Source organism: Malania oleifera, chromosome 1 (genome assembly GCF_029873635.1).
Source record: "Malania oleifera isolate guangnan ecotype guangnan chromosome 1, ASM2987363v1, whole genome shotgun sequence".
In the NCBI taxonomy this organism is placed as follows: Eukaryota; Viridiplantae; Streptophyta; class Magnoliopsida; order Santalales; family Ximeniaceae; genus Malania; species Malania oleifera.
In genome coordinates this window covers 59,500,444-59,514,233 of record NC_080417.1, presented here as the reverse complement: position 1 = coordinate 59,514,233, position 13,790 = coordinate 59,500,444, and positions in this window count along the sequence as shown.

Below are 13,790 nucleotides of genomic sequence, written 5' to 3'. Positions count from 1 at the left end.
GCAGGATATGTTCACCCTTCTAAAGCACCATTTGGAGCATCGGTGCTGTTTCAAAAGAAACATGATGGGAGCCTATGGATGTGTGTAGACTACCGTGTGCTCAACAAGGTGACAATGTGCAATAAGTACCCTATTCCGTTGATTGCTGATTTGTTGGATCAGTTAAGTCATGCCAAGTACTTCCTTAAACTTGACTTAAGGTTAGGCTACTATCAGGTGAGGATTGCTTATGGGGATGAGCCGAAGACTACTTGTGTGACACGGTATGGGGCATATGAATTCTTGGTGATGCCATTCGGGTTAACGAATGCACCTGCAACATTATGTACCTTGATGAACCAGGTTTTTCGTGAGTACCTTGACAAATTTGTCGTGGTGTACCTGGATGATAGTGTTGTCTACAGTTCCACTCTAGAGGAACATAAAGAGCATCTACGGAAGGTGTTCAACAGGCTGAAGGGGAACAGTCTATATGTAAAGAAAGAAAAGTGCTCTTTCGCTCAGCAGAGCATCAAATTCCTTGGTTATGTGATTGAACAAGGTCATGTTAGGATGGATATGGAGAAGGTAAGGGCAATTCAAGAATGGAAGATCCCAACTACAGTAAGGGAGTTGCATTCCTTTCTTTGCCTTGCCAACTACTGCTGGAAGTTCGTAGAGGGGTATTCATGGAGAATGGCTCAAATGACAGAACTACTGAAGAACGGTCATGGGTGGAACTGGACAGAGAAGTGTTAGGGAGCGTTTGATGACTTGAAGGATGCCATAACGAGAGATCCGATACTTGCTCTTCCGAATTTCATGAAACCCTTTGAGGTACAGACAGATGCATCAGACTTTGCTCTTAGAGGAGTCTTGTTACGGGAGGGGCATCATGTTGCGTACGAAAGTCGTAAGCTTAGTGAAGTAGAGCAAAAGTACACAGCTCAAGAGAAGGAGATGCTAGTAAGTAATTAATTGTCTTCGTGTGTGGAGGCATTAGTTACTTGGGTCAAGGTTTGTGGTAAAAACAGATAACTCAGGTGTTAGCCATTTTTTCACACAGCCAAAGTTGACACCCAAGCAGAGCCGATGACAGGAATTCTTGGCAAAATCTGATTTTTCATTTGAGCACAAGGTGGGGCGATTGAACCAAGTCGCAGATGCACTGAGTAGGAAGGCCGCGCTGGAGACCTTACAAATGGTAGCACATTTGTGAGTACTATTACCACAACAATGCGGGAGCGCATCAAGGAGAACTTAGCCAAAGATCCAATTGCGCAGAACTTAATGAAGCTTACCGAAGAAGGGAAGGCACGACAGTTTTGGATGGAAGATGGATTGTTGATGACCCATGGTAACCGACTCTTTGTGCTACAAGCTGGCGATATGAAGAAGACATTGTTGAAGGAATGTCATAATACCATGTGCGCTAGACATCTAGGATGGCAGCAGACTTTAGCCTTACTGAAACAGGGGTACTATAGGCCACACATGCGTGATGATGTGGTTCATTATACATGAACTTGTCTTACTTACCAACAAGACAAGGTGGAGCGGAGGAAAATTGTAGGGTTGTCAGAGCCCCTACCAGTACCATCGAAACCGTGGGAAAGTGTCTCATTGGACTTCATCACCAACCTGCCCAGAGTGGGAGATGCAGGTTCTATACTTGTTATTATAAACAGGTTTTTGAAGTATGGTACATTCATAACTGCACCAAAATATTATTCGGCAGAGGAGACAACACAATTGTTTTTCAAGAATATTGTGAAATATTGGGGTGTTCCCCAAGACATTGTTAGTGATTGAGACTCAAGATTCATCGGCAACTTCTGGACATAACTTTTCAGAATCCTCAATTCACAACTTGAATTCTCTTCGAGTTATCACCCACAGACAGATGGACAGATGGAGAGATTCAATGGGCTACTAGAAGAGTACTTGCGCAATTTCTTCAACGTCAACCAAAAGAATTGGGTGCAACTACTTGATGTGGCTCAGTTCTGTTTCAATGCTCAAAAGAGCTCAACAACCAACAAGAGCCCTTTTGAGCTTGTTATAGGCCAGCAGCCACTGTTACCTCACATAGTGGATGAGTCATACAAAGGAAAGAGTCCTAGGGCATACATCTTCACCAAAGAATGGAGACAAAATGATGAGATTGCCCAAGCCTACTTGGAGAAAGCTACTAAGCGGATGAAGAAGTGGGCAGATCAGGGGAGAAGACCGCAACACTTCAACGTAGGTGACTTGGTGCTTGTTAAGCTCAATCTTGAATAGGTCAGGTCACTACAAGGACAAGATAGGAGACTACTTCACAAATATGAAGAACCAGTCCCTATCTTGGCCAAAATCGGGCAGGTCTCCTACAAAATCAACCCTCTGACTTGGATGAAAGTGCATCTTATGTTTCGCGTTAGCTGCCTCAAGCCGTACAACGCCGACACTGATGATCCAAGCAGAAGTTACTCAACCAGAGCAGAAGTGAGTACAATTCAACTTGACAGACGTGAAGTTGAAGATATCCTTGTAAACAAAGAGTTCATATCCCCAGGGAAGAGGCGGTAGGAGTTCTTAGTGAAGTGGAAAAGGCCTTGTGATGAAGAAATTGGCTGAGTTTCTACGAAAGATATGCAACTTGTCGTGGACAAAGTTGAAGTGTACCTAGCGTCAAAGTCTACGAGGACGTCGAACGCATAAGTGGGGGAGAATGTAATGAGCTAAGCTTGTTCAGGGCATTATGCTTGCCTGTGACCGCTTGCCTCATACGTTTGGGATGGGTTTTCATCATGTAAATACTAGTGTAGGGTTTTTCCCGTATTTATTTCATTGTATGCCAAATAAGGCAGTATTACTCCTCGGTCACTTTGATGTTTCCTAATGCTAGAGTGAGAATAGCCTAGAGAGCTCTTTAGGGGAAAGTGAGTGTTCATCAGTCATTGTAAAACTCACTAGCTATTGTCAACGTGTTTGGCCTACTTGCCTCCCTCACTAAACACACGATGTCAATGGAGGTGTTGTTAATGAATTGTGTAGATTCAATGTCTACTGCTTGCTTGCCACTACTTTCATGAATGCTTACTATTTCCACTGCCTTTCGTGGATGAATGTTGGTAAATGATAGGTTGGCTAGTTAAACAAGAGTGCTTTAGCTAGCACTGCATGGCTCTTTCACAACAGTGTGAAAATAGTCGGACTGTGACATTACATGTAGAGACCCGAAGAATTATGGTATTTAAATGACAAAGAGGGAGAAATAGAAAATTGTAAAGGGGGATCACAGCAGAGCGTTCGTCGACGAAATGGCTTATTGGGATTGTCGACGAGGACACATGTCTCATCAATGAGAAGATACCGAGAGACTATTTTTAGCTCTGAATTTCGTCGACGAGGAATAAGCGTTTGTCGATGAACTTCCTTCGTGGCCTCGTCGACGAAGTGACGTGGCTCATCGACAAGTGTAGGTGTATAAATAGCCTAAACTCAATTTTTCCACAGCAATTCCACGAAGAAACCCTCTCTCTCTCTCTCTCTCTCTCTCCCTCTCTCTCCTGTTCGTCCCTTCCCCCTTCTCTCTAAGATTCTGGGCCGTATTTTTGCCAGTTTGATGATCTGAGGCTACCACGACACTCCTATTAAAGTTCTCTTTAAGTCTACTGGAGTGGATCGTTGGTGGGGCTGACTTGAATTTCATCCCAAATTCAGGGTAAGGCTTTTTATGTAGTATTTTCCTTTCCAACAGTTAAAGAAAATGTAGTACTCGAAGAAATACTGAAGTTTGGTTCAAGAAGATGTTGTTTTCAGGGTGTTGAACGGGGAAGCCTATAAGTGTAGGACTAGACACTGTAGGGGCTTTTCAATAGTCAGGTAAGGGAATAAACGAAAACAGTAATTTTCCACGAAAATTATTATTAATTACTAGTAGATTTATATTCAAAAAATATGTATTATATATAAACATATTTGTAGAAATCTATATTTGGGAAAATATTGTTATTTCACAAGAATATGTATTTTTAGTATGAAATGTCAGAAAAAGTGATTTCAGAACAAAATTCATGATTTTATTCAGTATTGTGTGGCATGAATATTATTTTACGCATGTTGTATTATGTTAAGCCAATTTTATAGAACAAACATGTTTTAGCTATTTTCAGGAATAACATGATAATACAATAAACTATGATTTCAGAATATATGATGAACAGTACATTTATTCAGATTAGTATGTATGATATGCTCGGTGCAAGGCCGTGATTGATAGTCGGCGCAAGGCCATGGATTATGCATATTTTCGGTGCAAGGCCGTAGTTATGAATGTAATCGGCGCAAAACCATAATTATTTATGTTATTACAAAATTCAGAAAATGTTATCAATCTATTTATGTTCAAATAGTATATTATTATGTATTATATGTTATCAGAACCCAGATGATAGTTCAGATCATTTATCAGGAGCATGGTACCGTAGCTATACAGTTTAGTTCAATCTAAACTTGTGCTAACTACCCCTGCTAGTAGAGGGGGGTGGGAGATGGATAATCAATGTGGCTTTCAGTGTAGAGTTGTAGACATCCACTTGGTAGTCCGGACCAGGGTGTGGTGGGCCCATCATACTTACAGACATTTTTGTCTCGACAGTAGTTGACCAGCCATTGTCGGGTCTCACCTTCAGGCTGCACAACCCGTCATGGGGGGTTAATATATGACATCAGCTAGTTATTCATCCTGGGTAAATTTCAGAATTATTAGTTATATCAGATGATTTTATAAATAGTTAGATACAGTATGATTTAGTAAAGTCATGAAATTATATGCTTACTCAGTTATGATATTATCAGTGTTTTCAAGCATATGACATGTACTGTATGTTTATTATAGCACACAAATATTCATGTTGTTATACAACTGTAAGTTTATTTCCCTTACTAAGAGGTGTCTCACCCCAGCTTAAACCATTTCAGGGAACCCAGAACGACAGGCGACCCGAGCCCGCCATTGAGACAGTTTTTACTACCCCGTTAGGAGGATAAGTTTTGAGCGAGGATCAGCTGGTTTTTGGTATTAGATTCTAGTGTCATCTTTTGGTGATTTTGAGGATTGTATATTTAAATAGTATATGGTGGAATGTAGGTACTCTAGTATGATGTACTTTATGGTTTGGAGAATGAAATTTATATTTACTACTGCTTAGGTTTCCGCTATGTACGACAGGTGTGTCTCCGTTACCCATGGGTTTGGGTTGACTTTATTATATGATTAGTTAGTGGTATCAGGGTGTTTAATGTGATTAATTATGTAGCAAATTAGGCAGGTTGTTACACTACATGCAATTGCCCAAGACCAAGAGCCTATATAATGGAAAACACTTAGTGTTGCAGCTACCTACCTGCCACACTCTATCCCACATCGGTTGGAACTAGGAAGGGAATACATTTTCCTTCCTATAAATACCATTATATTCCTTCCATTCAAGCAACGCAGTGGACCTAAAATACTACGGTTGTCGCACATATGAGGCGTTAAAGCTTGGGCTTGTCCCAAAAAATTCCATGGTTATTTAGTCCATGCATTATTAGTTAAGACTTTCATAAAAGAAAAAAATTAACTAAACTAAAAAATTGGTGGTTTGTTTTTTTAATTAACCAATGGTTTAAGGTTTAGTTTCGGTTTATAATTTTTGAAAACTTAGAAATTCAATTTGATTGTTGATTTTTTTTAGTAACTAAATCAAATAGAATCTATTACAGCCCTAACAAAAAGTACAAAAATGCCACATCCCATTTCCCTTATTATATTCAGCTTTACCTTCATTAAACACAAATTACATAAGTATCCCTCTCAACAAAGAAATATTACGTTCTAGGGATGCTACACCTAGACTCCTACCCACCATTTTGGGGGGGGGGGGGGAGCACCCTTTATGACTCCTTCTGTAAAGCCGCAAACAAAAGATACATAATGCTCCATGTACTACAATTTAAGCTTCACATACAACAATCTCCCACTTAGAGACTATTAACATCCACTGTTGAAGGCTTTACAACTTGTGACACTGATCATAACTCAAACAACCATAAATCAATCTAATTGAATTAAAGTTAAGCAAAATCTTAACTTCTGCCTATCAACTACCTTCGTTAACATGTCTTTATGATTCTTGTTGCCCTTAATCTTCTCTAACATCAATTCACCATCCTCTTACAATAACCATATGAAATGATATCTAAGCTAAATGTACATTGTTCTTGAATGAAATATTGAATTCTTTACAAAGTGAATTTGTAACGACCCAAAAAATTAAATCATTTAAAAGAAAAAAAAAACACAAATGAACTACTTTGACACCCCTGCTATGAAATCTCAGGCCTCAAAAGGGCAGTGGGGTATTCCTGTATACAATAAACATACCTATTACTAGTGTGTGGCGACTAAATTACATACTATTTTAATAACGTCTGAACTGTATAAAATGATAAATCTATAAAACATATCTTACATTTTTCGTAATTTTAAATATAACTGTATCATTTGAATTTTCTACTTTTTATACTGCTAATATTATACTATATTACTCAAATACTCTAAAACTGTATACATATACATAACTGTGTTTTTTTCCTGGAACTCTGTATGTCATGATTTGACCCCTCATGACAGGGTTGTGAGGCCCGTAGGTAGGACTTAACGCTGGTTGGCCCTCTAGGTAAGTCATTATACTCTACACTACCTCATCCTAACCAAACTGCATCCACTCCTAGGTGCGGAACTGGACTACTACCTTGTCAAACTTGCCCCCTTGACCCAACACACTGGGGAGCTGCATCCACTCCGAGCACGGTTTGACGGTACCCACATACTATCTGAGATGTGTGATTGCACTTTATCTGTATTAGCAACGGTACCATGTTCTATAATCTGTATATGTATCTGTAATATTTCACAGGGATCCGATACCATATATGTAATACTATAATCTTTATACTGTTTTCATCATGTTTCCAGAATAACCATAACACTATAATTATGTACTGTAAATACTGTAATATCTGAATAATACAACTGTAGCATCTAGATGCTATATCTATATATCTGACTGTATAATCTGTATGTATAGTATGTGTGTTATGGTATTAGGAAACATGACATTCTATAAATACTGTATATACTGATTTGAATAAAACTGTAATATTTAGATCTGAATAAAAAACTGTAATATACTGATCGAAATAAATATATGTGTATATCAATCTATATATGTATATACTGTATAACATGATATGCTAGAAAAAGTTATATAAGTTCTATATCAGATAATTAACTACTCAGGCCACACAAACACTAAAAACTCTTATTCTGTAAAAATTGGATAATGAACTGGTATATATATACATAAAATCTCTGATAACATTATTGAAACTCCTAGCATAGCATATTTCCCTTACCTAGTTTCTAAAAAGCCCCTACTGTACTCTGACCCTACACCCGCAAGGTTCTCCACTCAACACCCTGAAAACCACATCTCCTAGAACAAAATATCATTATTCCTTCGTATACTATATTTCTTATAACTGTGGGAAAGACAAATACTGAATAAAATGTCTTACACTGAAATTGGGATAGAATTCAAACCTCTTCCACCAACGATCCACTCCAGTAGATTTGTAGAGAACTTCCCTAGGAGCATCGTGGTGGCCTCAGATTGTTGATTTGGCGAGAAGCTGGGCCGGAATTGAAGAGAGAAGGGGAGAGGGTTGTTTGAGAGAGAGAGAGAGAGAGAGAGAGGGAATTTCCTGCAGAAAATATGGGTTTTAGCTATTTATAACCACAGATTTGTTGACGAGACACATCATCTCGTCGACGAGTCATTGAAGAAAGTTCGTCGACAAACCCGTATCCCTCATCAATGAATTTCAGACTGCCAAATCCCCCCTCTCGGTATCTTCTCATCAACAAGAGATGTCCTCATCGATGAGGTCCTCGTATGTTCTCGTCGACGAATTCCCTGTGTTCATCGACGAGATCCTATTTAATTCTCTGGGTTATTGCATTCTCACCTCCTTATAAAATTTCGTCCTCAAAATTTGCTATTTGTGTTGAACACCATCCATTAAGGAAAATAGTCTACTTATTTTATTACCTACCCTCACTTATAGCGGAGGAATACTGTGGTTACATTCCAGGTCCTGGGAGATTACAAATATAAAAGAAAATTTCTCCCAAAACCAAAATACTACCTATCCTATAATCTAAAGAAAATTCAACCATACATTCATTACTCCATACTAAACAATATAAAATGATTATTCTTAAACTTTACAAACCACTGCTAGATCTCACTAAACAAATGTGGATACTTCTGTCTAATTTCATCTTCAAGTTCCCATGAAGCTTCCTCTATAGCATGGTTTTTCCACAAGACTTTCACTAGCTAAATTTCTTTGGTGCGCAATATTTGTGTCTTCCTGTCCAAAATCTGTATTGGTGCTTCTTCATAAGCTAATGAATCTTTAAGTTCGATTTCTGCATAACTAATAATGTGGGATGGATCTGGGACGTATTTCCATAGCATGGAAACATAGAATACGTCGTGTACCCTGGCCAAAGCTAGTGGCAGAGCTAGCCTATAAGCTACTGATCCCACTTTCTTTAGTATCTTAAAAGGGTCAATAAACCTAGGGCTTAGCTTGCCCTTCTTTCCAAATCTCATAACCCCTATCAGAGGAGCCACCTTCAAGAATACCCGATCCCCTACTTCAAACTCTAATTCCCGGTGGCATATGTCTGCGTAGTTTTTTTGCTGACTCCGCGCTGTATTAATTCTTTCTTTAATTGATTGGACCTTATCATATGCCTGTTGTACCATCCCTGGACTCAAAACTCGCCTCTCACCTACCTCATCCCAAAAAAGAGGAGAACAACACCTTCTACCATAGAGTGCTTTGTAAGGTGCCATGCCGATGCTAGCTTGATAGCTATTATTGTAAGTAAACTCAACTAGTGGCATAAAATGGGTCCAGCTATCCCCAAAATCCAACACACACGCTCGAAGCATATCCTCCAATGTCTGAATTGTTCTTTCAGTCTGACCATCTGTCTGGGGGTGGAAAGCAGTGCTAAATACTAGTTGTGTACCCATAGCTTCTTGAAACCTCTTCTAAAATCGCGAAGTAAACCGAAGATCTCGTTTTGAAACTATGGATACTGGTACACCATGGACATGAATTATTTCCTGAACATATATTTTTTCCAACCTATCCATGGAGCAACTTATTTTAATTGGGATGAAATGAGTGGTCTTAATCAGACGATTAACAACCACCCATATTGCATTCAATCCCTATTGCACTGGTGGTAACCCAGCAATGAAATCCAAAGAGACGTGATCCCATTTCCAATCTGAGATGAATAGTAGCTGCAACGGCCCTACTGGTCTATGGTGCTCAGCTTTAACCTGCTGGCATGTCAAACATTGATGTACAAATTTGGCTATTTCCCTTTTCATTCCACTTCACTAGAAATACTTTCGCAGATCCCTGTACATTCTAGTACTGCCACGATGAATTGTGTATAGTGATCTATGAGCTTCCCCTAAAATCGTTCTTTTAATATCATCATCCGTCGACACACACAGTCTAGTGTGAAATCTCAGAGTTCCGTTATCAGAGATACTGAACTCCTTTCCCTGACCATCCCGCACTCTAGCTATTACCTCTACTAATTCTGCGTCATCACCCTAAGTGGCCTTAATCTTTTCATGTAGTGTCGGCTGCACAACTAGGCTAGCAATAAATACCTGTGGATCATCCTCTATTAACTCCACACCAAGTCTCTCCAGATCCATTAGGATCGGGTGCTGAATCTCCATGATTGCTAGTACGGGTCCCACTGATTTCCTGCTCAGAACATTTGCTACCACATTTGCTTTCCCTGGGTGGTAACTGATAGTGTAGTTGTAGTCTTTAATAAGCTCTAGCCACCTTCTCTCGCCTCATTTCAGCTCTTTATAGGCAAAGAAATATTTCAAGCTTTTATGATTTATAAAAATTTCGCACTTCCCACCATATAGATTATGCTTCCAGAGCTTGAGAGCGTACACCACTACAGCTAATTCCAAATCATGCACATGATAGTTTTTCTTGTATTCTTTAAGCTCTCTAGAAGCATACACAATAACCTTGCCATGCTGCACTAATACACATCCAAGACCCTTCAATGACGCATCACTATATATTACAAACCCATCCTGCCCTAATGGAATAGCTAATACCGGAGCTGAAACCAACCGCCACTTTAACTTTTGAAAACTCTACTCATAATCATCGGTCCAATCAAACTTCATATTTTTCCTCGTAAGTCGTGTTAATGGACTTGACAACCTGAAGAAGCCATCCACGAAGCGTCGGTAATGGCCTGCCAATCCCAGAAAACTCTTGATCTCCTGCACATTTCCTGGCCTTTCCCAACTCACCATTGCCTCTATCTTACTCGGATCAACTAATACACTCACTTCAGAGATCACATGGTCGAGAAAAAAAACCTGCCTTAACTAGAACTCACATTTCTTGAATTTTGCGTATAATTTCTTTCTCTCAATATCTACAACACTAGCCTCAAATGATTCTCGTGCTCCTCGAAACTCCTCGAGTAGACCAGTATATCATCAATGAACATAACCACAAACGGGTCCAAATATTGATGGAACACCCGGTTCATTAAATCCATAAATACTGCTGGAGCATTAGTCAACCCAAATGGCATCATTGGGAACTCGTAATGCCTATATCTTGTTCGAAATGCTGTTTTCAAAATGTCTTATGCTCGAACCTTCACCTGATAATAAATCCACCGCAGGTCAATTTTAAAGTAAACCTGGGTCCCCTGGAGCTGATCAAACAAATCATCAATCCTAGGGAGAAGATATTTATTCTTGACTATCAATTTGTTTATCTCCCTATAATCGATACACAACCTCATGGTCGTGTCTTTCTTCTTCACAAACAGAACTGGTGCTCCCTAGAGCGACACATTGGACCTGATGAAACCTTTATCTAGTAACTCCTGTAACTGATCTTTCTATTCTTTTAGTTCAATTGGGGCTATACAATATGGTGCTTTAGATATCGGTGCTGAACCTGGCAACAGATCTACAGTAAGTTCAATCTCTCGGTCTGGTGGTAAGCCAGGTAATTCATCTGGAAAAACATTTTGGAATTCACGCACTATTGATATATCAATTTTTTTTAGCTCTTCCTTCGGAGATTCCTTTACGTATGCAACATACCCCTGGCAACCACCCTGTAATAGTCTCCTTACCCGAATCATTGACACAAACTGTGGTGAGGCACGCACATGTGAACCCACAAATCTATATTCTTGCTCACCCGGGGGTCTAAAAATTACTTCTTTTTTATGGCAATCTATGCTGGCGTGATGGGTTGCTAGCCAATCCATGCCCAGTATCACATCAGACCCTTGCATATCTAGGACCAGTAGATTAGCAAGTAGTATTCTCTCCTTAATACTTACTATAAAATTTCGAAGCACCTTCCTGCATCTTACCACAAATCCCGTTGGTGTACCCATAGATAGCTCTACTTCTAATAGCTGTGTCTCTACCGCAGTTATTCTGACATGCCCTGTCGATATAAAGGAATGGGTGACACCTGTATCAAACAAAACAATAGGTTTATATGGTAAAGCAATAAGGGTACTTGTGACTACGTCTCTGACAGTCTTAGCGTCACCTAGCGTTAACACAATCTTAGCGTCACCTAGCGTTAACACAAAGACCCTCGCCAGTGTAGTGTTCCTCTGCTGACCACAGCGGGGTGCTTGGTATCCACCCTGAAATGGTCTAGGAGCCAGTGCATAACCTGTCGGCTTCTGACAGGATCGAGTTATATAGTCGGGCCTCCCGCAGCGATAACAAACATTCTCCCCTAGCCGGCACTCACTTGGATGTCTCTATCCACATCTGGGACAAGTGGTGGGAGGCTGTCCACCCTGCTCTACCATCTGTCTCTAACCCCTGCCCGATCTACCTCCTCTCCAAGGGCCTCGGTTGGACCCCACTTGAAAACTCAAGGGTACGACCCACTTCTTCTAGTTTAGTGCTTCAGTCTCTCTGGCAGACTCTCCTCTGCTATAATAGCTCTATTTACTAACTCTGAGAAATCCTGTATCCTCAATACTGCCACTTGCCTATAAATATCTCGCCTCAGATTCCTCTTGATTATCCTAGCCTTCTTGATTTCATTTGAAACAATTTAGGGGTAGAAATGCGATAGCTCGATAAATTTCACTGCGTATTGTTGGACTATCAACAATCCCTGGGACAGACTCATAAACTTCTGTACTCGAGCCTCCCTGACTGAGGCAGGATAGTACCTATCAAAGAATACGTCCCTGAATCAGACCTAGGTCATCGGCACTGGAATAGCCCTCTGCTCCTCCAACAATCTAGTGGTTGTCCACGATCTCTCGGCCTCCCCTGCCAGTCTACACGTAGCATTTAGGACCCTTTGCTCATCGGTGCAGTGAAGTACTGTCAAAATCTTCTCTATCTTTTGCACCTAGTTCTCTGCAACTACAGGGTTAGTCGCTCCTGAAAATGTTGGAGGGTTCATCTTCATAAATTTCTCTATCGTACACCCCTGAGTCGGTGATGGACCTCCCTACTCCCTAGAGCTCTGAGCAATCTCAGCCATAAGCCACACTACATAGCACAACATCTGAATCCCCGCCTCCTGCACTAGAAGGTCCAACTCCATCATCTCCACAAGCGTGAGCGCTACTACCTCCTGGGTCCATCCTACAAATGCATAGAACACTATTTTAGAATCCTATTTCCCATACAGATCTAATTTATTCCATTCAACTAAAACTTTAGATTCTCTACTAACAATCTCTCCTGTTCCTGACCCCAAATCAAATCCTGCGACCTAAACACATGACTCGTCGATAGTTTACTATGGCTTTCCTAAAATTCTCACTCCAAGAAAAACATAGAATCCACCACGAAAATCCTGTATCCAAATCACAGAACAAAACCTCAAATCGTTTTTTCCTATATTCTGGTATTGTTTTCCACTGCACTCTAGAGTCTACAGAACCTTGCAACCTAGGCTCTGATACCAAAATGTAACGACCTCAAAAATTAAATCATTTTTTTTAAAAAATAAACACATATGAACTACTCTGATACCCCAACTATGAAATCTCCGGCCTCAGAAGGGCACTGGGGTATTCTTGTATACAATAAACATGCCTATGCAGTGGAAAAACATAAAACATACAACCATATATACATATACAATACCAGAATTCAGTATTTACAGACCATAGTTATATTTTACATCTCTCTCCAATACCATCAACCCCAAAGTACAACACTCTGTACAAAACTTACCCTATAAACAGGGCAACCAAGTAATCACTCTATCTGCGAGCTTGATCTGCTCGCCTAGTTGGCTCACCTAAAAAATGTTAAAGTAATAGGGTGAGACGACGCTCAGTGAGTGGAAATATGCTATTACTAGTGTGTAGCGACTAAGTTGCATACTATTTTAATAACATCTAAACTGTATAAAATGATAAATCTGTAAAACATATCTTACATTTTTCGCAATTTAAAATATAATTATATCATCTGAATTTTCTACTTTTCATACTACTAATATCATACTATATTTATCAAATAATGTAAAACTATATACATATACATAACTATGCTTTTTTCCTGGAACTCTGTATGTTGTGATTTGACCCCTCATGACAGGATTGTGCAGCCCGTAGGCGGGACTTA